This window comes from Stegostoma tigrinum, chromosome 5, assembly GCF_030684315.1.
Source record: "Stegostoma tigrinum isolate sSteTig4 chromosome 5, sSteTig4.hap1, whole genome shotgun sequence".
Taxonomy (NCBI): Eukaryota; Metazoa; Chordata; class Chondrichthyes; order Orectolobiformes; family Stegostomatidae; genus Stegostoma; species Stegostoma tigrinum.
The window spans coordinates 86,147,686-86,175,462 of NC_081358.1; the positions used below are offsets into that span (position 1 = coordinate 86,147,686).

At 44.2% G+C, this 27,777-nt stretch overlaps 1 protein-coding gene across 1 annotated transcript in view; it reads left to right on the forward strand.

Moving 5' to 3' along the window:
* Positions 1-6,524: 6,524 nt before the first annotated feature.
* Positions 6,525-27,777, forward strand: part of LOC125451693 (copine-3-like) — an 82,447-nt gene continuing 61,194 nt past the window's right edge. Inside the window, exon 1 of the mRNA XM_048529184.2 lies at positions 6,525-6,777. The gene's annotated coding sequence lies outside the window, so the exon portion shown is untranslated. The remainder of the gene's footprint in view (positions 6,778-27,777) is intronic.

Genomic DNA, 27,777 nt, shown 5'->3' on the forward strand with positions numbered 1-27,777 from the left:
GGAATCAGCTCATTACAAACTTGAGGGAATTGATGGTCAACAAAGAAGTATTTAGAGTATGTGCAAAGTATATGCCTGTGATCTATATTGGGTGATTGAACCTTTTGTTGGTCTGTTCTTTTTCTTCTTAGAAGACTCCTTGCCCCAGAGACACACGTTTTTCCAAAGAGGGTCTATTTAACTGTTGCAGTTACCCTCCCTCGTGGTTGCCACCTGCGCCTGGTAGCTCTGTTACACACTTCTCTGCTTGAAATATGCTGACCAGGCAACTACACATAGTGCACAGTAAGTGCTTGCTAAGCTGTTGCATGGTGGTTCTTTGTGCCAAAGTACACTTCTCACAGTTGATAGTAATCATCAATATCAGTACCTGAGTCAGTAACACCATTCTCTTGTTTCAGCTGTTGTTTTTTCTGTTGCTGGGTCCTACTTGATCATGAATATGTAACAACACTTTAGATTTGAAGTTGTCAAGAAGGAGCTGTTGGCTTCTCTCCTGGTCATGATGCAGAATTTCTCCCCAAGTGCACTATGGGAATATCTACAGCACAGGGACTGCAGCGGCTCAAGAGGCAGCTGACCATCACCTTCTCAAGGGCAGCTAGGATTGGGCAAGAAATGCTGGTCAGTCAGCGATGCCCATCCCAGTGGAAATTTTAAAAAAATCAATGGAAGACTCCATCCTCCTAAAATCCTGTCCAGCACCTCAACAGTTTCTGTCCTAACTGGTGCTGAGTTCATGGATGTTAGGTCTTCCAGTAATGGTGCAATCTACTGATGTCCTTTTTAATCAGCTGAAGCTGCCTGAGATGTTCTTTTGAGGTAGAAGGGATCGCTTCATCGAAGTTGAAACAAAATGAAATATGATCTAACAGGCCAGAATTCTGTCTGAGATCTGACTTGCCCTGTAATAACTTCGGCTGAGATCATTACACAAGGTTCGGAAATACTTCAGCCTTGTCATTTTCATTGACATGTTGAAATCCCATGGCCGTGAGGATGAGAATATTTTCGACTTTCCTCTGCAACCATTCACAACTGGATGTAATAGGTCTGCAGAGCTTTTATCAATCAGATGGTTGATGGTATGTGTAGCGATCTGGTTTGTATGCCACTTCCACTCTTTAGCATGCATGTAGTCCAATGTTGTCACTTGACAAGTTGTCATCTGATTTCTAGGTTTGCTTGATGCTGCTTGTGGTAACATCTCTGCATTTTACATTCCTTCTGTTGCAGTTGACTCCCATCACTCCATGAATGTCTGAAGAAACTTTTCCAATCTGTTTTTATATTTTTGGATAACATTCTCTGGTACTCTAATTTTTTTTCTTCCCTATCTTTTAGTAATTCTTTGCAGTTTTTAATGTTCTGTTTAATCGGACATTTATGCAAGTGAATATCTTGAGTTTGAAACAATCTTTGATATTTTTAGTTAACCACGGATGGTGGGTCTGTTCCATATAATTTTTCTTACTTGTTGGAATATGCTTATTCTGAACTTTCTGGAATGTACCTTTTAAAGTTTGTCACAATCTGTATGGATCTATCCCTTAATCTATATTGCCAATTTACCTTTTCTAGCTCTGCTTTCATATCCTCATAATTGCCCATGTTTATATTTGACTCTTGGACAGTATTCCCTTAACTTCCTTATCAGCTGCATGGGCCTCTGAGATCTATGCATAGCAATGACTTCCAGACACAGAACTCAATGCCATGGTTCTAATGCCGATGTCAGTCACTCTGCATGGAATCTTGGAGTGGCTGGGTGTGTGCACAACCATGCAATTTAATAGGATCACTAGTCTTAAACCCACATTTCTCTCCCTCAAACGATATGTAAAATTCAATCATATTATGGTTGTGACTACTTAGGGGTGTTTTAACTATGTCATCAATAATTAGTCCAATTTCATTGGTCAAATCCAAGTCCAGTAATAGCCTGCTCTCTGGTTTGTGTAATTTCATAACAATTTTTTGAAAAAATTCCTGAAAACAGTCAATAAATTCCTCATTTTTGCCACCTGATCTTTCCAGTTTATGTGTATGTTTAAAAATACATGATAATGATTGTACCCTTTTGACAAGCTCCCATTATTTCTTCCTTGAAACCCTGTACTACCTGGTGGCTGCTGTTAGAGGGCCCTGTATACAACTCCCAATAGTTATATAGAACATAGAACGTAGAACATAGAACATTACAGCACAGTACAGGCCCTTCAGCCCTCGATGTTGTGCCGACTACTGTGCTTACAAAAGAACGTTGTTCTGAAAACTGGCTTATATATCTTTCATCTTTACCCAAATTTCGGCTATATTCTGGCTTCCCGAACTTAGGGTATCCCTCTCTATTGTGCTAATATCATATTTCATTAACAGAACCAGTCCTCTGCACTTTGAGTACAATGTCTTTCGTAAATGTTACATTCCCTTCAATCCTAATCATAATCTCGGTCATCCTGCAGCCATGTCTCAGTAATGGCCACCAGACCGTACATATTTATGTTAATTTGTACTATTAGTTCACTTGTTTTGTTTCAAGCAGGATGTGCATTCAGGTACAGTGCCTAAAGTTTGTCTTTTTATTAATTTTGTAACTTCTCATCTTACCTGCTGACTTGCTCTTAGACCTGCAATCTCTGTCCCATCCTGTCAGTACCTGTTTAACTTTTCCCATATTAACTTCTTCCTCTGCTGTCTTTTTGCCACACTTTGATTCACTACAACTTCTCAAATTTGGGGCCTTGCCTCACAATTTAGTTTAAAATCTCCTGTACTTCCCTATTTATGCAGCTCGCAGTAACATCAGTCCCAATATAGTTCAGGAGCAGACTTCCCCAACAGGATAGATCTGAATTCCCCAGTATTAGTGTCTGTGCTGCACGAACCAGAACCCACTTCACCCCAACAGCCTTCAGCTGCATATTCACCTCTTTAACCCTGTTTACCCTCTGCCAATTTGCACGTGGCTCAAGTGATAATCTAGAGATTTGAGGCTCTTCTTAATTTGGTGTCACGTTCTTCATACTGGCTATGCAGAACTTTTTTCCTAGTTCTTCCTGTGCCTTTGGTGCCTAGATGGTCAACAGCAACTGAATGCTACCCCTCCCACCATCAGTTCTTTTCCAGCCCAGGGCAGATATCTTGAAACCTCGCAGCTGGCAAACACAGCTATTTGGACTCCCTGCTGTACAGAACATTGTCAGTCAGTCTGACTATGCTGCCCTCTACTCCCACTACATTCCTTTTGACTCCCCTTGCTTGAGCTTCCTGTACCACCGTTTTTTATCCATCCTACAGCAACCCCCATCCCTCTCATCAGTACAAATCCAGAGAACTCAAACCTACTGGACAACTGCAGAAGTTGACATTCCTGCACTGGTGTCCTCTGAGTCGCCCTACTTGCCACACATCACAGTGTAGGTAGTTCTAACTGTTGCTCATAAAATCTGAGGCAAAGCTGTTTGAAGTTCAAACATTTTTTTCTGGCAACACAGTCATAAAATGCCAGATTTTTTTTGAAAATTTGTAAACTGAACACAGTACAAATTTCAAATTAAGGTGACAAGGTGTAGAGCTGAATGAATACAGCAGGCCAAGCAGCATCAGAGGAGCAGGAAAGCTGACATTTTGGGTTTGGACCCTTCTTTAGAAATGGGGGGGAGGGGATTCTGAAATAAATAGAAAGAGAGGGGGAGGCAGATGGAAGATGGATAAAGGAGCAGATAGGTGGAGAGGAGATGGACAGGTCAAGGAAGCAGGGATGAGCCTGGTAGGTAGGAGGCTGGGGGTGGGGTTGAGGTGGGAGGAATGGATAGGTGGGAGAAAAGATGGACAGGTCAGGGAGGCAGGGATGGAGTCAGTAAAGGTGAGTGTAGGTGGGGAGTTAGGATGGGGGTTGTTCAGTCAAGGGAAGATGGACAGGTCAAGGAGGTGGGGATGAGGCTGGTAGGTCAGAGGCGGGGGTTGGTGGTTGAGGTGGGAGAAAAGTTGGACAGGTCAGGGAGGTAGGGACGAGCTAGGCTGGCTTTGTTTGAGGTTGTGATGAGGATGAGCTGGACTTGTTTTGGATGTGGTAGTAGGAGGGGAGATTTTTGAAGCTTGTGAAATCCACATTGACACCATTAGGCTGCAGGGTTCCCAAGTGGAATATGAGGTGCTGTTCCTACAGCCTTCAGGTGGCATTGTTGTGGCACTGGAGGAGGCCCAGGATGGACATGTCATCCAAGGAGTGGGAGGGAGAGTTGAAGTAGTTTGTGACTGGGAGATGCAGTCATTTGTCACAAACCCAGGATAGTTGTTCCACAAGCCTCATCCCCACCTCCTTGACCTGTCCGTCTTCCCTTGACTGATCAACCCCCATCCTAACACCCTACCTATATGCACCTTTCCTGGCTCTACTTCCGCCTCCTTGACCTGTCCGTCTCCTCTCCACCTATCTTCTCCTTTATCTATCTTACATCCACCTCCCCCTCTCCCTATTTATTTCAGAATCCCCTTCCCCTGCCCCATTTCTAAAGAAGGGTCTAGGCCTGAAATGTCAGCTTTCCTGCTCGGCCTGCTGTGTTCATCCAGCTCTACATCTTGTTATCTCAGATATGCCAGCATCGGCAGTTCCTACTATCTCCAAACAAATTTCAGACTGCAATGATTAGATTTGAAGTTTCATTTTCCAAATTATTAATCTGGAACTCTGGAATAAAGACAATCATTATGCTGTTGTATTCTTACTTTGATTACAGCAGGTGAAAGCCATTTGTCTGTAAGTGAATATGCAAATACACAGATTTTTGGATTGGATTGTGAAGAAGCAAGCAGTGAATGCTGAAGTTCTGCATCAGCATCTTGTCATTAGGATAAGTGCATATGCATAAAACCATAAGGAGAAAGATGACTTTGCAATTTTTAACATACTTTAAGATCAATGTAGCTTTCTCTAAATTATTTAGAGATTGTTACAGTTAGTGACAAAGTTCTGTGGATAATGCACATTCATCCAGTCAGGTGAAAAAAAACTAAATTGTGCAAGAAAGACATCTAAAAAGCAACTCAAACATATAACTCAGCGTTAGTTCAAGGGAATAAGAGAGAGACAATCATTATGCTGTTGTATTCCTACTTTGATTACAGCTGGTTGAAGCCATTCGTAGGCAGTTGAATATGATAATACACATATTTTTGGATTGCGTTGCGAAGAAGCAAGCAGCGAATGCCGAATTTCTGCACCACCAACTGGTCATTAGGATAAGTACATATGCATGAATTGGGAAGCAGAAAGATGACGTTGCAATTTTTCAACATATTTTAAGATGGATGTAGGTTTCTCTAACTTTAATTAGAGATTGTTGCAATTAGTGTCAACGGTCTGTGCATATTGGTTAGGTAAAAAATACTAAATGGTGCAAGAAAGATGTATATGTGGAAAGCAACTCAAACTCAAGCGACTTGGAGTTAGTTCAAAGGAGCAAAGATTTTTTAAATTATTCACGTGAACATCACTGGCTGGGTGAGCATTCGTTGCAAACCCAATTTGCCCTTCAGAAAGTGGTGATGAGCTGCCTTCTTGAACCGCTATAGTAGAAATGCTCCAGGGAGACTAACAATGCTGTTGGGTAGGAAGCTCCAGGGTTTGACCCAGCAACCGTGAAGGAATGGCGATACATTTCCAAGTCAGGACTGAGTGGCTTGGAGATGTACTTGTAGGTGGTGATGTTCCCATGTATCTTTGCCCCTGTCCTGGGTCAAGTGGAACTGGTCCTGGGTTTGGAAGATGCTATATAGGGATCTTTGGTGAATTTCTGCAGTGCATCTTGTTGATGGTACATCTGTGGCATTAAACCAAATGAAGGAAATATCACCACTAATGTCAGAAAATTAACCTTAAATGATTTCCCATTTAGATAATTGAAGCAAATATCCTGGGGGGGAAACTAGGGAACTAGAAGGCAGGGTGAGAGGAGATTGTCGGGTGATTAAACTCAAATAAAATATGCTTATTTCGTAGCTTTGTACCCGTTATTGATTCTCCAGCATTTTGACTTAACATTATTTTTCTTCCTATCAGCCTGCACACCAAGTGCTAATAAATGAACCTGAAATTGACCTTCGGAATTTTAATAGACACTAAATATGTTCAGCTCGTACAGAGCAAAAATAGCATAGTTAGAAATTAAGTGGTCAAACGTCAGAGTTCACTGATCGAACCGCGTAAGAGTCCAAGAAGGAGAAAAATATCCAATTCTCAGCAAGAAACGGATCAAGCGCTGAAGAAGCTGACCCCAAATTTTTAATGAAGTGAGAGTGAATTTAACAGACTACAAAATAAATTCTTCAGGAAGGTATCCACTGAAAAAAAGTATAAATAAATTAAATCACGAGTGAAACTCCAGGTCGAATAAGTGGGGTCTAAAACCATTGAATGTTACAAATACAAAGGGGACAACATGAAAAGTTAATGCTAGAGAAAAACTCCTGTGCGGGAAACAGTCGCCTTCCTGCGCTCGGTACATGCGCAGTGCCCGTGCTCTGGGAAGTTGTCTGAGTAAAACTGGAGCAGAGGGAGCAGTGAGTGGTCAGAGTGAACGGAGCTGGCTGACCGCCCGATTCACTAAACACACTCTGGATTTTCACTTCAGCTAGCGGCTTGGACGAGGAGGTCGCTGTTAAAATCTGTTTTTTTTCCAGCCGCTGATTAATTCATTTCGACGTGTTTTCCTTCTCTCTGGCTGCGCCCAGACCGAGGGGTGGATTATTGAAGGAGTTTGGGTCACTTTTCAGGTAAGGTTTGCGTCCGTATGTTTCATTCCTGGAATTAAATTTAAAAACAAAATCCGATTTGAAGACATACGTTTGCTGTCGGCGAGTGTTGAAACTTTCGAGGGCGTAGCCAGCTTTACCAAAAGTGAAAAGAATTGTAATTAATAAGTGTAGATTCTGGAAGTCAGGCTTTCCGGTTGTCAGTCAGCAGATTTTTTTTCTGTCTCTGCGTATGAGTAGGAATCGTTTAGATCTTGGTATTTTTTTAAAAAGACAGGGCTGACAATGTTGGCGCGGATTCAAACAACTGAGGTACAATTCCGCCCTTGTCTTAACCAGCTCCCCAAAACGGGAGAGTGCTTCTGTCACTTTGCCACGTGCTGTAGGGGGGTAAACAAGCGAAAGGAAAACGCTGCGATCTCCACAGTACAACCACCTGCTACAAACGTGCTGTCCCCCACAATCTCGAAAGAGAGAAAGGAGGTGAGGTGCCGCCTGTCTGTTTCGTGGCGGGGGCGGGGGGTGTTCGGAATGTCTCCCTCACGCTGTGGTGGCAGTGTGGGAGGTAAGACGCTTTGTCCCAAATAAGTGCTAAAAAAAAACACCCCCGTCAGCACTAGCAGTGACGGCCCGGGAAAAGGGGCGTGAACAGGCTTTCCCTCTGAAAACATAAGGTTCTTTCGCTTCTAAAGATCTTACAAGACAACTTTTGTTTCTTTCGATATGAGGTCATGCAAAATATTTGACGTACTAATGCAATGTACCATAGTGAACAGTTTCAAAAGGCACGTCTTGACGCTGTTAGCATTTCAGTAGCAGGTTTCAGTTTGTACACACAGGCGATTCGGAGATTGGATCATATTTACAGATAACTATTTGTGAAATGGACAGTTTGTGGATACCTTGCAATATTTCTTTAGCACTACGCTTTGAGTTATTTATGTGCTTTCTTTTATTTACTCGCCTTCTCCACACCCCTTCCCCCATTTTACTTTGCACTTCACTCATAATTACGTTCTGCTCTTTGCACTATCCAGTTTGTTGTTTGATCTGCTGAAAAACCCCAGCCATGCCTTGGAGTTGACTATTGCACTCGCTGTTTTTCCAAATTCAAAGGCGTGTGTACGCTTGAGGCCATTGAAAACTCTACTGTGTCATAACTCGCATGTGTTGGCCTATCACCCATCTGTTCGCTAACCTACATTGGATTTCTGTTAAGTATTGCTTTGATGTTAGAACTCTCATCCATGTGCTCATATTCCTTTTATGGCGTCACATTTGTTAGTCCCTAATTTTCATCCAACCCTACAAGCGTCTGAAGAATCTGGACCATTGCCCTTGAGCATTTGAATCACTCTTGCTTTTGTGTTTGTATTTTAACTGGTTAGGTTCTAATCTTTGTTATTCCTTCCCTAAGTTCTTCTGCTTCTTTTACTTTCTTTAAGAAACCCTTAAAATCTATCTCTTTAAGCCAAGACTTTAGCCATCTGCCTTAATGTAGTCACGTGACTGACTCTCAAATACCTTTGGAAACGACTGAACAAGTTATTCACTTGTAGCCAACTGTTACAAAATATGATAAAGAGAATTAAACAAGACAGATTGCCCAGCATTGACACTGGCCTCAGAAACCACAGTGGTAAGCCTAGACTTGGCGACACTGCAAAGCACTCCTTACTAACCTCTGGGGACTTCAGCCAACATTAGGAGAGCTGTTTCACAGACTAATCAGGCAGTACACTGACAAAGTTACTTTCAAAGAAGCATGTCTTACAGACATTATTCCAGACGCACAGTCACCACTATTGTGGACAACCTGTTCATCCAATAGGACTGAACTACCAGAGGTGATTGCATGATGGCATACAGTCAGTGGTATTTGTGCTCGGAGCCTCAGGACACTGGACCCCATGATGTTTCAATCCAATAAATTTACTGGAATTGGAGGAACAGAAGATATTTGAGATTTTTTTTACCATATGATCAAACAAATCCTGAATACCATTTGCCATCTTCCCCAAGCTAACAAATCAGTACTCCTTCATGGAGTATTTCGCAGAGGGTGACACAGGCACAAAATGTTCTCTGGATTGGGGGATTTCAGTGTTCTCTGAAATGTCTGAGGGGGGGCTTATTAGGACCATTACTGGTCAAGGTGGTGGAGTCCCAATGAATGTAGATGCTAGAACGGGCTGCGGCAGATGGCAACAGAATCAATAAGACAGAAAGACATACTTGGCCTCGTCCTTGCCAATCCACCAGTAGCATTTACATCTGACCGAAGCAGTATCAGCAAGAATAAACATTGCATCGTCTTTGTGGCGACAACGTCCCACCTTCACATTGAGAATACCCTGTGTCATGTTGTCTGGCACTGCCATTGTGCTGAATAGGTTAGATTTTTAAAAGTTCAGTAACCTCAAGACTGGGAATCCTTGAAGGGCTGTGGGCCATAAGCAACAGTTGACTTGTGTTCAGCTTCAGTCTGTAGCCTCCACTGTTCTAGTCCTATCAAACTAGGCGTGGTGGCTCAGCGGTTAGCATTGCTGCCTCACTGCACCAGAAACCCAGGTTCAATTCCACCCTCAGGTGACTGTGTGGAGTTTGCACATTCTTCCTGTGTCTGCATGGGTTTCCTCAGGATCCTCTGGTTTCCTACCACAAGCCAAAGATGTGCATGCTAGGTGGATTGGCCATGCTAAATTGCCTGTAGTGTTCAGGGATGTGTAGATTTAGATGGATTACAGGGAGATGGGTCGAGGTGGAATGCTCTGAGGTTTGGTGTGGACTCGTTAGGTCAAAGGGCCTGTTTCCATACTGTAGGGATCCTGGGTTCTGTGATTCTAGAACTTCAACACGGAGTCGTCAAGATCTGGTTCAAAGTCAGGATATTGTGCATGTTCTTGTGGGTGGTATAACGTGTAGATTTGGAAGTTACCTTTGCAGGAGCTTAGTTGCAGTACGTCTTGTAGATGATGCACACTGCCATCGCAATGTGATGGTGTGAAGGGAATCAATATTGAAGATGGCCATTGGGAAGTCAACTTTGGTTCAAGAGTGCGATGATGTACCACAAGCAGCATGAAACATCCACTATAAATATAGAGTGAGAGTTTTCTGATCTCCACTAAGGCTTTCTAAATGAGTGTGATACAACCAACATTTGCCATGAGTTCCTACATTGATTACTAAAATTTAGCTGCTTTAATTCTCCAACTGGAAAGGATTTTCTTTTCATCAGTTTCATAATGCTACATTAGCTATTACTGTACCACATGTGGAACAGGACCAAGTACAGGGATGGTTTAAGGCAACACAAATTGAATAACTTCAATCTTTTTATTGAAATGCAAGAAGTTAGGAAAGGAGTGAATCATTTGTCTCTCCCAGTTGAGGATTCCTTTTAGTCAACATTTGAAACAAAAAGGAACTTAATTGAAATCTTCCAGATAGCCGTGGAGAAGGATTGATAAAGGTAGAGGAATATTTGTGACAACAGTCTGGGACTGTACAACACTGCTCCTGATCTTCCTATTACAGAATTGGAAAACTTGGAAATTTTCAGCGTGGCCCTTGTGAGAGCAGCTGTCATTGGAACATCACTGGATACTGATCTCAGTAAATGATGATCCAATGAATTGACCTCTGACGCCTAATAGTTCTAAACCAAATGTAAAAGTCAGCACCTGTAACTTTGGTTCAATGGGCAAACTAGTACCTTTTAAAAAATGTTTATCTAGTGAACTTACCCCACAGGATTACTTGTATGCCAAACAGCAGCAGCAGCAGCAGATGGGGTGGAGTGAACTCAAGACCAGTGGATCAGATCCAAATTCAGTCCGGTCACATCCAGTCATGAATGTCAATGGGCGTTTTAAATAACCCACCAGAGGAAGATGTGTCCACAAGTATTTCCTGCCTCGATGATGAAGGCACCCAATACATCAGTGCAAACATCAATATTGCATCTTCTTCAGTCAGCAGTTTCGAGTGGACAATGACGTTATCCTCCTGAGGTGTCCAGCAACACAGATGTCAATCTTTAGCTAATTTGATTTACTCAAAATGCTATTCAGAAATAGCTGAAAGCACCAGATACTAAAGGCTGTGGATTCTAAGAATATTCTGGCAATAATACAGAAGACTTTTTCTCTATGACTAGCTGTACCCCTAGCCAAACTGTCCTAGACCATAAAACTGTCACGTAACGAACAATGTAGAAAATTGCCCAGGATGCTCTGTCTGCAATTTAAAAAAAAACCCAATCCAATCAATTACTGTTAAAGCAGTCTGTTCTCCATCAGTAAAGGAACAATAGGTGTCATCAACAGTATGATCAACAGTACCCTGCCTTTTGATGATCAGTTTGTTCTGACTGGGTCACTCAACCCCTAATCTCATTGCAGACTTCATCCAAACACGGACAAAAATGCTGATGGGAAGTGAGGATAACTGTCCATTACATCAAGGCAACATTTGACAAACCTGATGATGTTGGTGATTCACCAACAAGTTGTTTTTAATTTGGCTATGTATTGAGAAATATCACAGAAAATCAAACACTGAAACAATGATTTAAATTTAATTGCATGTAGCAGCTAAATAAGACTCCTCAAATAAACAGGTTTAAGCCTCACAATGCAAGTTGGCTATTACCCGGTTAATGGTGGAACTTGGCCATGATCCCAACAACAATGTCTGTCTCTGGAAGTGACCCTATGCCAAGTTGTACTCTGGAGTTCTGCTAAAGGGGAGTTCTGGTGTTCTGTTTCTTATAAAAATCTGTTCTTCAGATCTATGAGGTGATGTATTGATGATTCTTTTCATCTAAAATATTGATTATCCTGGAATTCTTGAGTCTGCATCTTGCTTCCTTATCGGAAGTAATTTCTTTGTTCCTTGTTACATTTGACCTTTAACTGTTTGTTCAAAAACAGACAGCTTTCCTGTGATAAACTCCTTAAATTCTTCTGCAGGACGATCTTCCTTTGTCCTTTTATGGCACTAAAGCATCTAGTTTATCAAGTGGGTATCATTAATTTTGTTTATGTAATTTTGACTCCCCTTTCCAATGTGTGGTTAATTGCTTTCAGTCCTTTGTAACAGTTTGTCTTTGTTCCTTGGCACCTTATTCCAGACAGAGTTATGGCTGCAGCTTTCCGCGTATAACAGTTTATCTTCTGTTGACTCATTCAATCCATGAACTGTTAAGTTCTGAAGTTTCTATAATATAACACACCCTCAGCAAAACTGGTGTCAATGAGCAAGCTACTTGGCATTGTACTTAACGCACAATGGTATCATAGTGGTTGTTAGACGTCAGTCATCTCTGCCACAGAAAGTCACTACAGGAGTTCCTCAGAATCCTAACATTATTGAGCCTATATGCCTCTCTAAGTCTTTTTACAATCTCTGATCTGCACATCCTTGTTTACTATGATCTGCCTGTACTGCTCGTAAGCAAAGCTTTTCACAGTACTTCAGTACAAGGGACAATTAATCAACCAACTTTATCAACAATCTTCTCTCCATCATAAGACCAGAAATGGGATCTGTGTAATCATCAATATTCAGCATGATCTGTTTTTCCTCATCATCAGCGCAGTCCACATATAAATGCAAGGCTGAAGCATGGGCTGGCAATTGCCAAGGAACATTCATGTCAGATAGGTATTAGGCAGTGATGGTCTCCAACAAGATGGAGTCCAATTTCTTGACATTAAATGACATAACCAACAGGTGGCATGGTGACTCAGTGGTTAGCACTGCTGCCTCACAGCACCAGGGACCCAAGTTTAATCCCAGCCTTGGGTGACTGTCTGTTTTGGATTTTTGCATGTTCTCCCAGTGTCTGTGTGGGTTTCCTTCAGGTGCTCTGGTTTCCTCCCACAGTCCAAAGATATTCCCTCTAGATGGATTGGCCATGTTAAATTGCCCATAATGTTCATGGAGGTGTAGATTAGGAGGGGTGGATCTGGGGGTATGTGTGGACTTATCTTTTTTCTATTGGTTTGTGGGATGTGGGTGTTGCTGGCTGGCCAGTATTACTTGCCTATCCCTAGTCGCCCTTGAGAAGTTTGGGCTTTTTTTCTTCAACTTTTGCAGTCCACCTGCTATAGGTACACCCGCAATGATACTAGGGAGGGAATTCCAGGATTTTGACCCAGTGACATTGAAGGAATGGTGATACATTTCCAATGGTGAGTAACTTAGAGGGGAACTCGGGGTTGATGGTGTTCCTGTATATCTGCTGCCCTTGTCCTTCTAGATGGAAGTGGTTGTGGGTTTGGAAGCTGCTGTTTGAGGATCTTTGGTGAATTTCTGCAGTGCATCTTGTAGATAGTACACACTGATGCTGCTGAGTGGTGGCGGAGGGGGTGAATGCTTGTGGATGTGGGGCCAGTCAAGTGGGCCGCTTTGTCCTGGATGGTGTCAAGCTTCTTGTGGTGTTGGGGCTGCACTCATCCAGGCAAGTGGGGAGTATTCTGATGCACTCCTGACTTGTGCCTTCTAGAATGTGGACAGGCTTTCAGGAGTCAGAACGTGAGTTATTTGCCACAGTATTCCTAGCTTCTGGCCTGTTCTTGTAGCAACTGTTAATGTCGTGTCCAGTTGAGTTTCTGGTCAATGGTAACCTCCATGATGTTGATAGTATGGGATTCAGTGATGGCAACACCATTGAATGTCAAGGGGTTGTGGGTGGACTGTCTCTTATTGGTGATAGTCATAGCCTGGCATTTGTGTGGCACGACTGTCAATTGCCACTTGTCACCCGAAGCCTGGATATTCTCCAGATCTTGTTGCGTGTGAACATGGACTGCTTCAGTATCTGAGGAGTCACGAACATTGTGCAGTTGTCAGCAAACGTCCCCACTTCTGACCTTATGATGGTGGGAAGGTCATTGAAGCAGCTGAAGATGGTTGGGCCTAGGATACTACCCTGAGGAACTCCTGCAGAGCTGTCCTGGAACTGAGATGATTGATTGACTGCCAGCAACCGTGACTATCTTCCTATGTTAATAAAATGTGAGGCTGGATGAACACAGCAGGCCAAGCAGCATCTCAGGAGCACAAAAGCTGACGTTTCGGGCCTAGACCCTTCATCAGAGAGGGGGATGGGGGGAGGGAACTGGAATAAATAGGGAGAGAGGGGGAGGCGGACCGAAGATGGAGAGTAAAGAAGATAAGTGGAGAGGGTGTAGGTGGGGAGGTAGGGAGGGGATAGGTCAGTCCAGGGAAGACGGACAGGTCAAGGAGGTGGGATGAGGTTAGTAGGTAGCTGGGGGTGCGGCTTGGGGTGGGAGGAAGGGATGGGTGAGAGGAAGAACCGGTTAGGGAGGCAGAGACAGGTTGGACTGGTTTTGGGATGCAGTGGGTGGGGGGGAAGAGCTGGGCTGGTTGTGTGGTGCAGTGGGGGGAGGGGATGAACTGGGCTGGTTTAGGGATGCAGTGGGGGAAGGGGAGATTTTGAAACTGGTGAAGTCCACATTGATACCATATGGCTGCAGGGTTCCCAGGCGGAATATGAGTTGCTGTTCCTGCAACCTTCGGGTGGCATCGTTGTGGCAGTGCAGGAGGCCCATGATGGACATGTCATCAAGAGAATGGGAGGGGGAGTGGAAATGGTTTGCGACTGGGAGGTGCAGTTGTTTGTTGCGAACTGAGCGGAGGTGTTCTGCAAAGCGGTCCCCAAGCCTCCGCTTGGTTTCCCCAATGTAGAGGAAGCCGCACCGGGTACAGTGGATGCAGTATACCACATTGGCAGATGTGCAGGTGAACCTCTGCTTAATGTGGAATGTCATCTTGGGGCCTGGGATGGGGGTGAGGGAGGAGGTGTGGGGACAAGTGTAGCATTTCCTGCGGTTGCAGGGGAAGGTGCTGGGTGTGGTGGGGTTGGAGGGCAGTGTGGAGCGAACAAGGGAGTCACGGAGAGAGTGGTCTCTCCGGAAAGCAGACAGGGGAGGGGATGGAAAAATGTCTTGGGTGGTGGGGTCGGATTGTAAATGGCGGAAGTGTCGGAGGATAATGCGTTATATCCGGAGGTTGGTAGGGTGGTGTGTGAGAACGAGGGGGATCCTCTTGGGGCGGTTGTGGCGGGGGCGGGGTGTGAGGGATGTGTCGCGGGAGATGCGGGAGACGCGGTCAAGGGCGTTCTCAATCACCGTGGGGGGAAAGTTGCGGTCCTTAAAGAACTTGGACATCTGGGATGTGCGGGAGTGGATTTCCACTCCCCCTCCCATTCTCTTGATGACATGTCCATCATGGGCCTCCTGCACTGCCACAATGATGCCACCCGAAGGTTGCAGGAACAGCAACTCATATTCCGCCTGGGAACCCTGCAGCCATATGGTATCAATGTGGACTTCACCAGTTTCAAAATCTCCCCTTCCCCCACTGCATCCCTAAACCAGCCCAGTTCATCCCCTCCCCCCACTGCACCACACAACCAGCCCAGCTCTTCCCCCCCCACCCACTGCATCCCAAAACCAGTCCAACCTGTCTCTGCCTCCCTAACCGGTTCTTCCTCTCACCCATCCCTTCCTCCCACCCCAAGCCGCACCCCCAGTACCTACTAACCTCATCCCACCTCCTTGACCTGTCCGTCTTCCCTGGACTGACCTATCCCCTCCCTACCTCCCCACCTACACCCTCTCCACCTATCTTCTTTACTCTCCATCTTCGGTCCACCTCCCCCTCTCGCCCTATTTATTCCAGTTCCCTCCCCCCATCCCCCTCTCTGATGAAGGGTCTAGGCCCGAAACGTCAGCTTTTGTGCTCCTGAGATGCTGCTTGGCCTGCAGTGTTCATCCAGCCTCACATTTTATTATCTTGGAATCTCCAGCATCTGCAGTTCCCATTATCTCTGATATCTTCCTATGTGTCAGGTATGACTACTAACACCGGAGCGTTTACCTCCTGATACCCATTGATTCCAGTTTTGCTAGGGCTTTTTGATGCCACACTCAGTCGAATCCAGCCTTGATGTCAAGGGCTGTCACACTCCTCTCACTTACGGAATTCAGCTATTTTGTTCATGTTTTGAACCAGGGCTGTAATGAGGTCAGGAGCTGAGTGGCCCTGGTAGAACCCAAGCAGGGTGTCGTTGAGCAGGTGCTGCTTCATAGCACCATTGATGACACCTTCCATCACTTTACTGATGATCAAGAGGAGACGGATGGGGTGGTAATTGGCTGGGTTGGATTTGTCATGCTTTTCATGTACAGGACATACTTGGGCAATTTTCCACATTGTTGGGTAGATACCAGTATTGTAACTGTCCTGGAACAGCTTAGCTAGGGGAGCAGCAAGTTCTGGAGCACAAGTCTTCAATATTGTTGCTGGAATGTTGTCAGGGCTGGTAGCCTTTGCAGTATCCAGCGTCTCTAATGGTTTCTCGATTTCACGTGGAATGAATCAAATTGGCTGAAGACTGATATCTGCAATGCTGGGGACCACTGGAGGAGGCAGAGATGGATCCTCCACTTGGCACTGCTGGCTGAAGATTGCTGTGAATGCTTAAGCTTTGTCTTTTGCACTGATGTGCTGAACTATTTCATCATTGAGAATAGGAGTATTTGATGGACCAAAGGGCCTGTTTCTACACTGTCGGGATTCTGTGATCTAAGTTACAACTCCGAACTTGAACATTCACCTCAGCTGAATCTCCCAGCATCCACAATCCTGTGAGGGGGAGGGATGTGCACCTTTGGCCAGAAATGGAATTGAACCAGCGAATAAATACTCCTCTTCATGAGAAGCTCAGAGGCTGGGAATTCTATCGTGCATAATTCACCTCCTGACTCCCCAAAGCCATGTACAAGGCACAAGTCATTGTGATGAAATACTCACCATTAATCTAAATAAGTGTACTTCTAGCACCACTCGAAGCTCAAAACTACCCACAACAAACAGCTTGATTAATTGGAATCTCATTCACCATTTTCAATGTTGACTTCCTTCAGCACTGCTCCAAATTGACAGCATTGTGTATTATCTATAAAGTGCAATGCAACTCTCAAACTCCTGCTAAACCACCTTTCAAAATTGTGACATCTCGCGTCTGGAAGAACAAGTGTGACACCCTGACTTGAGCAAGATCACCAGTCCTTCACTCATTGGGTTAAAATCCTGGAACTGTATTCTGAAATAACTGGACAGAGGCCAGTATCCTGTTACCAAGTCACCCATTGTTTACATGTGCACAGTACTTGACACTGGTTGGGTTTCTTCAGCCAGCTCTTAGTGAACAGAACCTTTGACTCTCCTGGTTACATCTGTCAGTCAGGGCTCCCTGATTGGGGCTGTTAATCTGGTCCAATCAGAGAACTCCTATTCTGAGGGATCTAGGGCTGTTGAGCATACCTATCCCTCTGAGGGATCTAGGGCTGTTCATTTTCTTGTGGCCTCTCCTGGAGGGTGTTCATACTGGGCCCGGTTCCTCGGACTCCGCGTCAGATGTGGCAGTGTGCACTGGACTGTAGCCTGCCCCTTGTGCCTGGAGTATCTCAGAAGAAATTGTTTCTACTCTCCAGGCAGTAAAGGTGCCAGGGCTACAACTTTCGCCATGTCCGTTTCCAAGATGCTAAGTTTCTTCTAGATAGAGGGGGAGAACCCACATGTTCCAGCAGTCTTTTTGGGTTTTCTGAGTGTTTGGGTATTTGTTGCTATCCTGTCTTGTGAGTTTGCAGTTTTCATGTGATCGATTTTTTTTTTGTGCTTGTTTAGGACTGTTTCACCAACTTGAATTTTGTCAGTTGTAGGACCTGACCTTGCATTGACCATGCCTCTTACAGTATAGAGGGCCACTTCTGTTGTTTTGGTACCAAACCTCGTTCCTTGAAGTGACTGTCTCACTTAGAGAAGTCATGTGTCCAGCATTGGCATTCCTAATGCATTTCACCACCAGCACCCTCCAACCCAGGTCCAGGAAGATCCGATTTTAACCTGGTGTGGCGTCTACTACCCACTAGCAACTCTGCTGGAGCTACCTCTGTAATTGCTTGAGGTGTGGTCCTATAATCAAATAGGAACCAGGATGGTTTGGTATTGCTGTGACGCTGTAGGCTGGTTCTTTTAAGCCTGCTTTCAAAGTTTTTAGACTGCTCTTTCAGTTGGACCATTAGGTGATGGATGGTTTGGAGTGGTCCTTGTATAACCGAGTCCAGGGTTTACTTGGACATTTCCACAAAAATGAGGGAGCTGCTAGTGGTAATTTTTGTCCTTTGGCACGTTAGGCACTGCCCCACTAACTTGGCTATGCCTGCATACAGCTGTTGGCTCCAGACATAACTTCTTGCCAACATATTCATTTTGGATACCCGTGAATGACTTTGAAGTTTAGCAAGTATCTGGTGTTGTCCCAAACATAGGTCAATCACACTTACTCTCCATGATACTATGCTGTCCTCCAAAGGTGATCTTGGTCTGTCCAGGTCCAGAAGGGCTTCACTTCTGGTTGTGACAACCCATTTTTTTTTTTTTGTTTCTCCGATCATCACCGTCTGTTTTAGTTTGCCAGGACTGGAACCTTTTGTGTCCACAGTCTGATTATTGCCAGTGGTGACTGGAAGAGTGTCCAGAAAGTTTAAAACTGGAACAGCCTCTTCCAGTGACAGTACCACTGATGTATTTGCCAGCAGGAGCAGCTCAAAGCATCAGCGTTTACTGCTTGGCCTCCCAGACAGTATCCCAACTTGTAATCGTACGCACTTAGAATGAGAGCTCACCACTGAATTCGACCTAGTACTAATGTGTGTTAAGTTTTGTCCTCGGTAGCCCTGGTGGAGTTTTTGGCCTATTACTGTTACATATTTACATTCGTAAAGGCATTGATAGAACTTTCTCATACTAAACATAATCAACAAACCCTCTTTCTGTATCTGGGCATATTTGTACTCTGTACTTCCCAGACTTCAGTTGATGCATTGTATTGGGCATTCTTCTCCATTGGGCCATCTGTGAGCCAATGCCACTGATACCAGACAGGATGGCATTGCATGTCAGCACCAGATCTCACTTGGGTTTGTTGCGTACCAGTACCTTTTTAGATGATAGCTGCTTCACTTCCCTAAAGAATACATCTTGGCTAGGAGACTATTTCCAAGGCTGATCCACTTTCAATAGCGGATGTACAGGTGCCAGGATGTAGGCCAGGTTACAAATGAACTGTTCATAATAATTCATCAATCCAAGGAAAAACCTAAACTCTCCTACAGACGTAGGAGCCGGGGCACTTCTGATTACCCTCCCTTTATTTTTTAATGGTGTAATCCCATCTTGTTGACTCTGTAAGCCAGTTAGTTAGAGTGCCTGGAACCTTCTAAGATGTACATCTGCCTTGGAGAAACATGTAAACTCTGTGCCTAAGTTCTCTAAGTCCTCTTTTATTGGTCTTTCCTGTTGTAGTACATCATCTAGATAAATGTGAACTTTTAAAATCTTCCCTTGACCACTGAAAAATGGCACAGGCTGATGATACCCCAGATGGCAGTCTCATAACGGTACAAACAATTATGGGTATTATTTGTAGCATACTTCTGGCAATCCTTATCTAATCACGATTGCAGGTCCGCATGGCTACTGTCCAGCTTCGTGAAGGACAAGGACCACCCCCTCCCCCTCCCCTCCAGCTTTACATACAAGTCCCCTGTGCGAATGATTTTGAGTATTTATCCAGGTGTGAGAAGTGGTTTACTGTTTTAAATCGCCAGAAAGGCAAATCCATCAGGCTTCACGATTGGTATGACTAGTGCGGCCTATTCTGCAAACTGTACTGGTTTGATGATTCCTTTGCTTTCCAGCCTGCTGGACTTCTACCTCTACTTCTGCATGTGGGCCTTGTGGCTCCCTGGTCAACATGCAAGGTGACTCCTTTTGATAGTCCCTATTCCTTCCCGAAAAGCATTCAGGTAGAACCTCACAGAGGCCATCATTTTCGAATCTAAAAATGTCGAGCCAATGAAGGTGAATCTTTCTCACCCAATTCCGCCCCACCAGGATTGGATCTGGGCCTCTTACTACAAATTGGTGGTAACTGAACTAGCTGCTTCTCATATGAGACCGGAACCAAAGTTGTCTTGCTTAATCTATAAAGGTTCCCTGGTGTAAGTTCCCAGTTCAGGCGAGATCTTATCCAAACTTATGAGTTGGAGTCCAGAGCAAATTTTGTTAAATATTGTTTTTGCAATCACTGATTAAATTTGCAGGAGTATCAATCTCCATCAGAACCGGGTGACCATTTAACCAAACATTTTGTTTTGGATGTAGCTAAGCAATTTAACTGTTCCAAACCAGATCTAAATGGGCTTTTCAGGGTGTACACTGTTACTCAGTTCAGGCCTAGTGGGACTCTTGCTGCCTTGACTGTCATACCAGCAGCAACTACAACAGTTTGCTGACCCAGATCCTGAAGAAAATACTAACTGTTTGGTTGATCCTTGTAGTGTTGTGGGCTGACCTTAAAGCCTCTGTTTCAGGACAGGTTCTGGAGTGAAGCTGTGCAGTTACCTTCACTCAAGTGGTGTCCCCCAAGCTCAGTCTGGAGATGGTGTCCCTCTTGTCCACATTTCCTGTAATTCAGTCTCTACTTGATACATGCACCACAGTTGTCATTAGAAAAATGTATGAAGTTCAGGTGGGAGATGCTTTTGCATGGTTACATTATTAATCCCACATGCCAAATGGCCATTCAGGGTTAAGCCAAAGTCACAGGCCTCTGCCAGTTTTCTTTAACCTCATCAAAAATCCTGCATGGCTTCCCCCAGATCTCAATGCCGAGTGAAATCAATAGCATTATTTGCCCAGAGGGATAAAGAAACGCACTGTTTCCACATACTGGACCTGGAACTGGACCTGGTCTTCAAGTTCAAACAAGTCACACTTCCCAAATAATGGCATGATGCAAAAATGTTCACCCCCAACTCAAAGTTGACTGTTACAAGTGAATTTCTGAAGGACTCTGTGTCTTTTTCTCTTGTCACCACTGAAGTAACTCCTCAGAGGTTGGTCCACCCAGGCACTTTGCTTGTTGGCAGGTGCATAGTACTTGTCACTAGTCTGTCTTCCCCCCAGCCAGATCTGAGTGAATGAGATGTCTGGCACTCCTGTTTATCAGGGCTCCCTGATTGGGGCTGTTAATCTGGTCCAATCATGGAACTCACATTCAGTGAGGCTCACCTGGCCGACCTTGTTACATTCAGACCTTGTTAGCAGCATTATGGGTCGACCTAACAAACAAAGCTCCTATGATTCAAAATGGTACCTCACTTGTACCTTCACAATGATAATTAAGGCTGAAAAATTAATACTGGCATAGCTACTAGCACCCATAAAGAAATATCATCTCGAAGGTAGTAATCACAGGATTGTACCTAAGGCCATATATTACAAGAAGATAGAGGAATAAAATATGGCTTGAAGTATAGTGGAAGAGGGAGAGCTTCAGGTTGTTCAGGCACTGATGTAAAACTGTTGGCTAAAGTGAAGTCAATGGGGGCAATGATTTGTGCAGAGTTGAAACGGAGATTGGTACTTGAAAATTTGATTATGCTTGTGGTTGACAAGTTACCTTGTCTGGATGGCTTTCCTTTCAGATTATTAAAAGGAACCGCGGGAAAGTTAATCAAGAGTTTACTTTAATCTTTCAAACTTCCCTAGATATGGAGGAGATGCAAAAGAATTGAAGTGTTGTGAAAATGACACGTTTACTTAATAAAATATATCAAGATAATCTTAGCAATTACAGGCCAGTTATTTTAACATCAGGGATGGGTAAAATTTTAGAAACAATAGAAAGGAAAAATAAAATCCACAGGCACTTGGAGTGTTTTAAGTTAATTAAGGAGAACCAGCATGGATTTGTAAAAAGCAGATGGTACTTGACCATTCTAATCAAATGTTTTGGTAAAGTAATGGTAATGCTTTATTAAGGGAACGTGGTATATGTTGTCAACATGGATTTCAAGGAAGTGTTTGACAAAGTATTACGTAGAAGCCTGAAACTCGGTCAATAGAAAACCCGTCTCCTCCAATTGGTTCAAAACTTAGCCACAACTTGCTGCTTGAAGTTGATGGCTTTATTTCAGACTGGAGGAATATAGGAAGTAGGAGTAGATTGAGCCTGCTGTGCTTTAGAATGTGATTATAGCTAATCTTCCACCTCAATACCATTTATTCTCATATTCTTGATATGTTTTGAAATTTTAGAAATTGCTTCATCTGTCTTGAATATACTTGACCATTAACCGCTAATTCGAGACTCTGTGTGTGTGTGTGTGTGTGTGTGTGTGTGTACTGGTTCTACGCCCCAGCCCCCAACCGCCAGGGAACTAATCCTTCGCACGTCCTGTGTTGACCCTGGTAAGGGTTTCATCTCTCATTCTTTATAACCTCTCGAATATGAACGTAAATGTTTCGAGATTTACATTTCATTTGTCAGGTGTTTGCAAGTACAGTGACAAGTGTTTAATGCCACCACACACAGCACCATCTTAGATACCTAGGTACAAAAAGCGCAAGTATAAAGTAGTAAAAGAAACAATTGAAAAGTTAAGCATTACAGACCTTCATAAAATAAGTGGAAACGTAAAGTAACACGGTAATAGTTAACATTAAAGTTCCTCAATATAAATTAGAAAAATAAAGAAATTAAAATTTTTTTAAAAAAGTTCACCTGTCTTTGAGTGTTTGCTGGCGTTCTGATCTCCTCTGCTTAACCTGCTCATTGGGTGATCTCAGCAGCATGGTCTTGACACTGCCACTGCTGATACCAGGGACCTCCTTTACAGCTCGCCCTTCCCACATTAGGGCCATGATGTCATTGATGTTGCTGAAGTTGCCACCAGAACATGAACCCACTCGTACTGTCTGAGCACCGAGTATGCACTGGGACCCACTCTCACTGTCGGCTGCCTCGGATGCCGGGCTGAGAGAGCGGCATGGGCTACAGGAGGCCACCATGCTGTGTCGGGAGGATGCCTCACTGGGTCCATGGTGAGGCTGGAAGAAGAAAAGAAGCACAAAGAAAAGAGGGGACAAAAAAGGAAGAAACCAGTGGAGCAGACGAAGTATCTTATTCTGCCATCTTGAAAAAGCAGGATATAGTTCAGGTCTTTGCGATTTTCTAAAAGGACAATTTTGCCATCCCCGTTTCAGTTTTGTTAATCTTCTGGCACTCCTTTTTTTTTAATGGCAAATATACCCTTCCTTCCATGGGAAATCTGATGATAAGGCCTCATCAAGAGTCCATAAAATTGCAGGAAGACTTCTTTGTGCTGATAATTAAATCTTGCAGTGTTGCCCAGTTTACTTTGCTTTCTAAATTGCTTGTTTCACCTCGATGTTTGTTTGCTTTCAGTGACTTCTAACAAAGACACTCCAGTCCGTTTGCACATTAAAGTTTCCCATCTCGCACCAGTTTAAAAAATACTTCCTTTTTTTATCAGGGTAGATAACTTCACATTTTATTTTATTCATGGGATGTGTGTGTCACTGGCTGGGCTAGCACTTACTACCCATACCTCGTTGTCCTTGAGAAGCTGCTTTCTTGAACTGCTGCTGTCCACGTTGATGCAACAACATTGAAGGGATGGTGATATTGTTCCAAGCCAGGATGATGAATGGCTTGGAGGGGAACTTGCAGGCAGTGGTTTTCCCATCTAGCTGCTGCTCTCGTCCTTCTGGGTAGTAGTGGTTGTGAGTTTGAAAGGTGTTTTCTCGAAAACCTTGGTGAATTTCTGCAGTGCATCTCGTAGATATACACTGATGCTACATAGCTTCGGTGGTATAGGGAGTGTATGTTTGTGGACGTGATACCAATCAAGCGAACTAGTTTGTCCTGGATGGTGTTAAGCCTCTTGACTGTTGGAGCTGCACTCATCCAGGCAAATGAGGAATATTCCATCATCACACATGCAAGTTATATCTTTGTAGGTAGTAAACAGGTCTTGGGGAGTCAAGAGATGAAGCTGACCTGTTGTTGTAGCCAAAGTAATTATATAGATAGCCCAGAGATAATGGGAACTGCAGATGCTGGAGAATCCAAGATAATAAAATGTGAGGCTGGATGAACACAGCAGGCCAAGCAGCATCTCAGGAGCACAAAAGCTGACGTTTCGGGCCTAGACCCTTCATCAGAGAGGGGGATGGGGAGAGGGTTCTGGAATAAATAAGGAGAGAGGGGGAGGCGGACCGAAGATGGAGAGAAAAGAAGATAGATGGAGAGGAGAGTATAGGTGGGGAGGTAGAGAGGGGATAGGTCAGTCCAGGGAAGACGGACAGGTCAAGGAGGTGGGATGAGGTTAGTAGGTAGATGGGGGTGCGGCTTGGGGTGGGAGGAAGGGATGGGTGAGAGGAAGAACCGATTAGGGAGGCAGAGACAGGTTGGACTGGTTTTGGGATGCAGTGGGTGGAGGGGAAGAGCTGGGCTGGCTGTGTGGTGCAGTGGGGGGAGGGGATGAACTGGGCTGGTTTAGGGATGCGGTGGGGGAAGGGGAGATTTTGAAACTGGTGAAGTCCACATTGATACCATTAGGCTGCAGGGTTCCCAGGCGGAACATGAGTTGCTGTTCCTGCAACCTTTGGGTGGCATCATTGTGGCACTGCAGGAGGCCCATGATGGACATGTCATCTAAATAATGGGAGGGGGAGTGGAAATGGTTTGCGACTGGGAGGTGCAGTTGTTTGTTGCGAACTGAGCGGAGGTGTTCTGCAAAGTGGTCCCCAAGCCTCCGCTTGGTTTCCCCAATGTAGAGGAAGCCACACCGGGTACAGTGGATGCAGTATACCACATTGGCAGATGTGCAGGTGAACCTCTGCTTAATGTGGAATGTCATCTTGGGGCCTGGGATAGGGGTGAGGGAGGAGGTGTAGGGGCAAGTGTTGCATTTCCTGCAGTTGCCGGGGAACGTGCCGGGTGTCCACTCAGTTCGCAACAAACAACTGCACCTCCCGGTCGCAAACCATTTCCACTCCCCCTCCCATTCTTTAGATGACATGTCCATCATGGGCCTCCTGCCGTGCCACAATGATGCCACCCGAAGGTTGCAGGAACAGCAACTCATGTTCCGCCTGGGAACCCTGCAGCCTATTGGTATCAATGTGGACTTCACCAGTTTCAAAATCTCCCCTTCCGCCACCGCATCCCTAAACAGCCCAGTTTGTCCCCTCCCCCCACTGCACCACACAACCAGCCCAGCTCTTCCCCTCCACCCACTGCATCCCAAAACCAGTCCAACCTGTCTCTGCCTCCCTAACCGGTTCTTCCTCTCACCCATCCCTTCCTCCCACCCCAAGCCGCACCCCCATCTACCTACTAGCCTCATCCCACCTCCTTGACCTGTCTGTCTTCCCTGGACTGACCTATCCCCTCTCTACCTCCCCACCTATACTCTCCTCTCCATCTATCTTCTTTTCTCTCCATCTTCGGTCCGCCTCCCCCTCTCTCCCTATTTATTCCAGAACCCTCACCCCATCCCCCTCTCTGATGAAGGGTCTCGGCCCGAAACGTCAGCTTTTGTGCTCCTGAGATGCTGCTTGGCCTGCTGTGTTCATCCAGCCTCACATTTTATTATCTTATATGGATAGCCCAGTTCAGTTTCTGAATTTTGCCACACTGCATTCCAGTTACCCACTCACATAGTCTAATTGAATTGTCTTGCAGCATTGCTGATGACACAAAGATGTGGAAATATTAGTGTTGGAATCTTTACATTTTATTCCCTATGTCTAATCATTCGTACAGATTGCTTGGGCTCCAACTATTCACAATGGTAGGCAGTTGTACTCACCAAGAATCTGGAAGAGGGCCACTACTTTGTTTTCCTTTTGTATAACTGATTTCGATTTTGGAATGTAGGGTAGACTATTAATATTTCCTACGATGCCCAATTTGGAAGTGCAGCAAACGGTGAGATTAGTGGAAATCATTTTGCGACAGGACTTGTGGAATAGCAAAATGGGCAGAAAAGTGGCCGATAGAATGACAGTGAGGTTAAAGAAGAGGCAATATAAACATAAAACACAGTTCTAAAGAGTGTTCAGGATCAGAACAAAAAACTGAGGGTTCATGTGCATTAACGTTTTTGCTGATGGCAGAGACATATTGTGGGAGTGTTCAGCAGTTTTCATCAAAGAAATCATTGGGCCAGACTTAGCCAGATTCAGTGTCTCAAAATAGAGTTTTTACTTGACATTTCTCACAGGCTATTGTATGTCTTTTTTTCCCCCTTTTGGATGTGGGCATCAATGTCTGGCATAAAAGGCACAAGTTGAATGTCACTTACTGGGAATCTAGAAACGGCTGATTGTATTACTGGTTTTTCGACACTGTGGAAATATTGGTGTGGAGTATTACCCTCTGTATTGTACGTATATCTCCTTTTTGTTCTGCATGCCTTTTCTCACTTAAAACCAAACTTTTACCTCACGAAACCCTGTCAAATTTGTCTCCATTTTTATTTACAACTTTGGATCAAAAGAAGCTACACAGCTTAGACTTTGTCATGGTAGCTTGGCTACTCCTTTCAAAGTGATGGGCAGGATGGATGCAGGGAAGACATATTCCTGGTTACGTAGTGTAGAACTGGGGGCACAATTTAAAAATAAGGGTGTTGCCACTTTATTCTGAATTGAGGTGACCCTTGCTTTTTCTGATCTACTTAAATGATTTGGAAATTGGTGTTGGGGGCAAAATCTCTTACTGAGCAGATGATGTTAATCTGGGGAGAGAAGTGAATTGTGAGGATGATGCTGAATGACTTCAGAGGGTCATTGTCAAGTTTGGCCAAATGGACAGATGCCTGGCAGATGCATTTCAATGCTGAGAAATGTTAGGTAATGTGTTTTAGTAGAAGAAGCACAGAGAGATAATTCAGATTCAATGGTAAGACTTTGAGGGGAGTACAGGAGCAAAGGGACCTCCAGAGTTCAGGTGTATGATGCTCTGAAGGTAGCAAGGCCAGTTGAAATAGTTGTTAAGGCTTGTAGGATCCTTTGCTTTATAAATAGAGGCAGAGAGTGTAAAGAAAGGAGTGATGCTACACCTCTACAAATCGTTAGTCAGACCACATTTTGGAGTACAGTGTTCATTTCTGGATACCTGATTTAAGGAAGGATATTAAAGTCCTGGAGAAAGTTCTAGTAAATCTCATTTGAATGCTATCAGGATTAAGGGATTTTAGATACAAAGAAAGATTAGAGAAATTGGGTCTCTCTCTTAGAGCAGAGAAGCTTTAGGTGACCTTATTGAGGTGTTCAAAATTATGAACAATTTTGACAGGATAATGAAGGATGTTCAGTTGCCAATATTTAGTATGTTAGCAACTAGGGGTTCACAGTTTCAAGATTGTTAGCAAGAGAGCTAGGGTGAATCAAATGTTTGATAGGATTTGGAAAGTGCTGCCTGGGAGGATGTTGAAGGCAGATTTTGTAGGAGGTTTCAAAAGAGAGCTGGCTCTATACAGTGTTTTGAAAGTGATGCATTTCGAGAACTACGGCGATAGGACTAGAGAATGGGACTAGCTGGGTAGCTCTTTCAGGAGCCGTTACAGACATACTGGGCCAAATGGCATACATCTGTACTGTGAATCTATATTTTATATTTTACTCGGAAGTTTGTGAACCTTTGGAAACAGCAGAGGTTTAGTCTTTATCTACGTTAAATGTAGAGATTGGTAGATTTCCGATTGTCAGTGGTGTACGGGATTGCAGGAATGGGGTGCATAAAAGGAATTGAAGTGTTTGATCAGCCATGATTGTATTGAATGGTAGGGCAGCCCTGACTGGCTAACTGGCCTGTTCCTGTTCTTCTGTTCCTAATCTTAATTTTACTTGTGGCAATTTCTGGATTGCTGGCTTTTGTTGACCACCAATCATATTTATCTCTCCTGCAATTCCTCCATCCTTCTCTCATCCTCTGGGCCACTGAGAATCTTAATCAACCTGTGTTTATATTGTAGCTGTACATTAGGGAAAACATCTCAAAGTGCATTACAAAGAAAGCAAAGAATAAACTCTGAGCTGCAA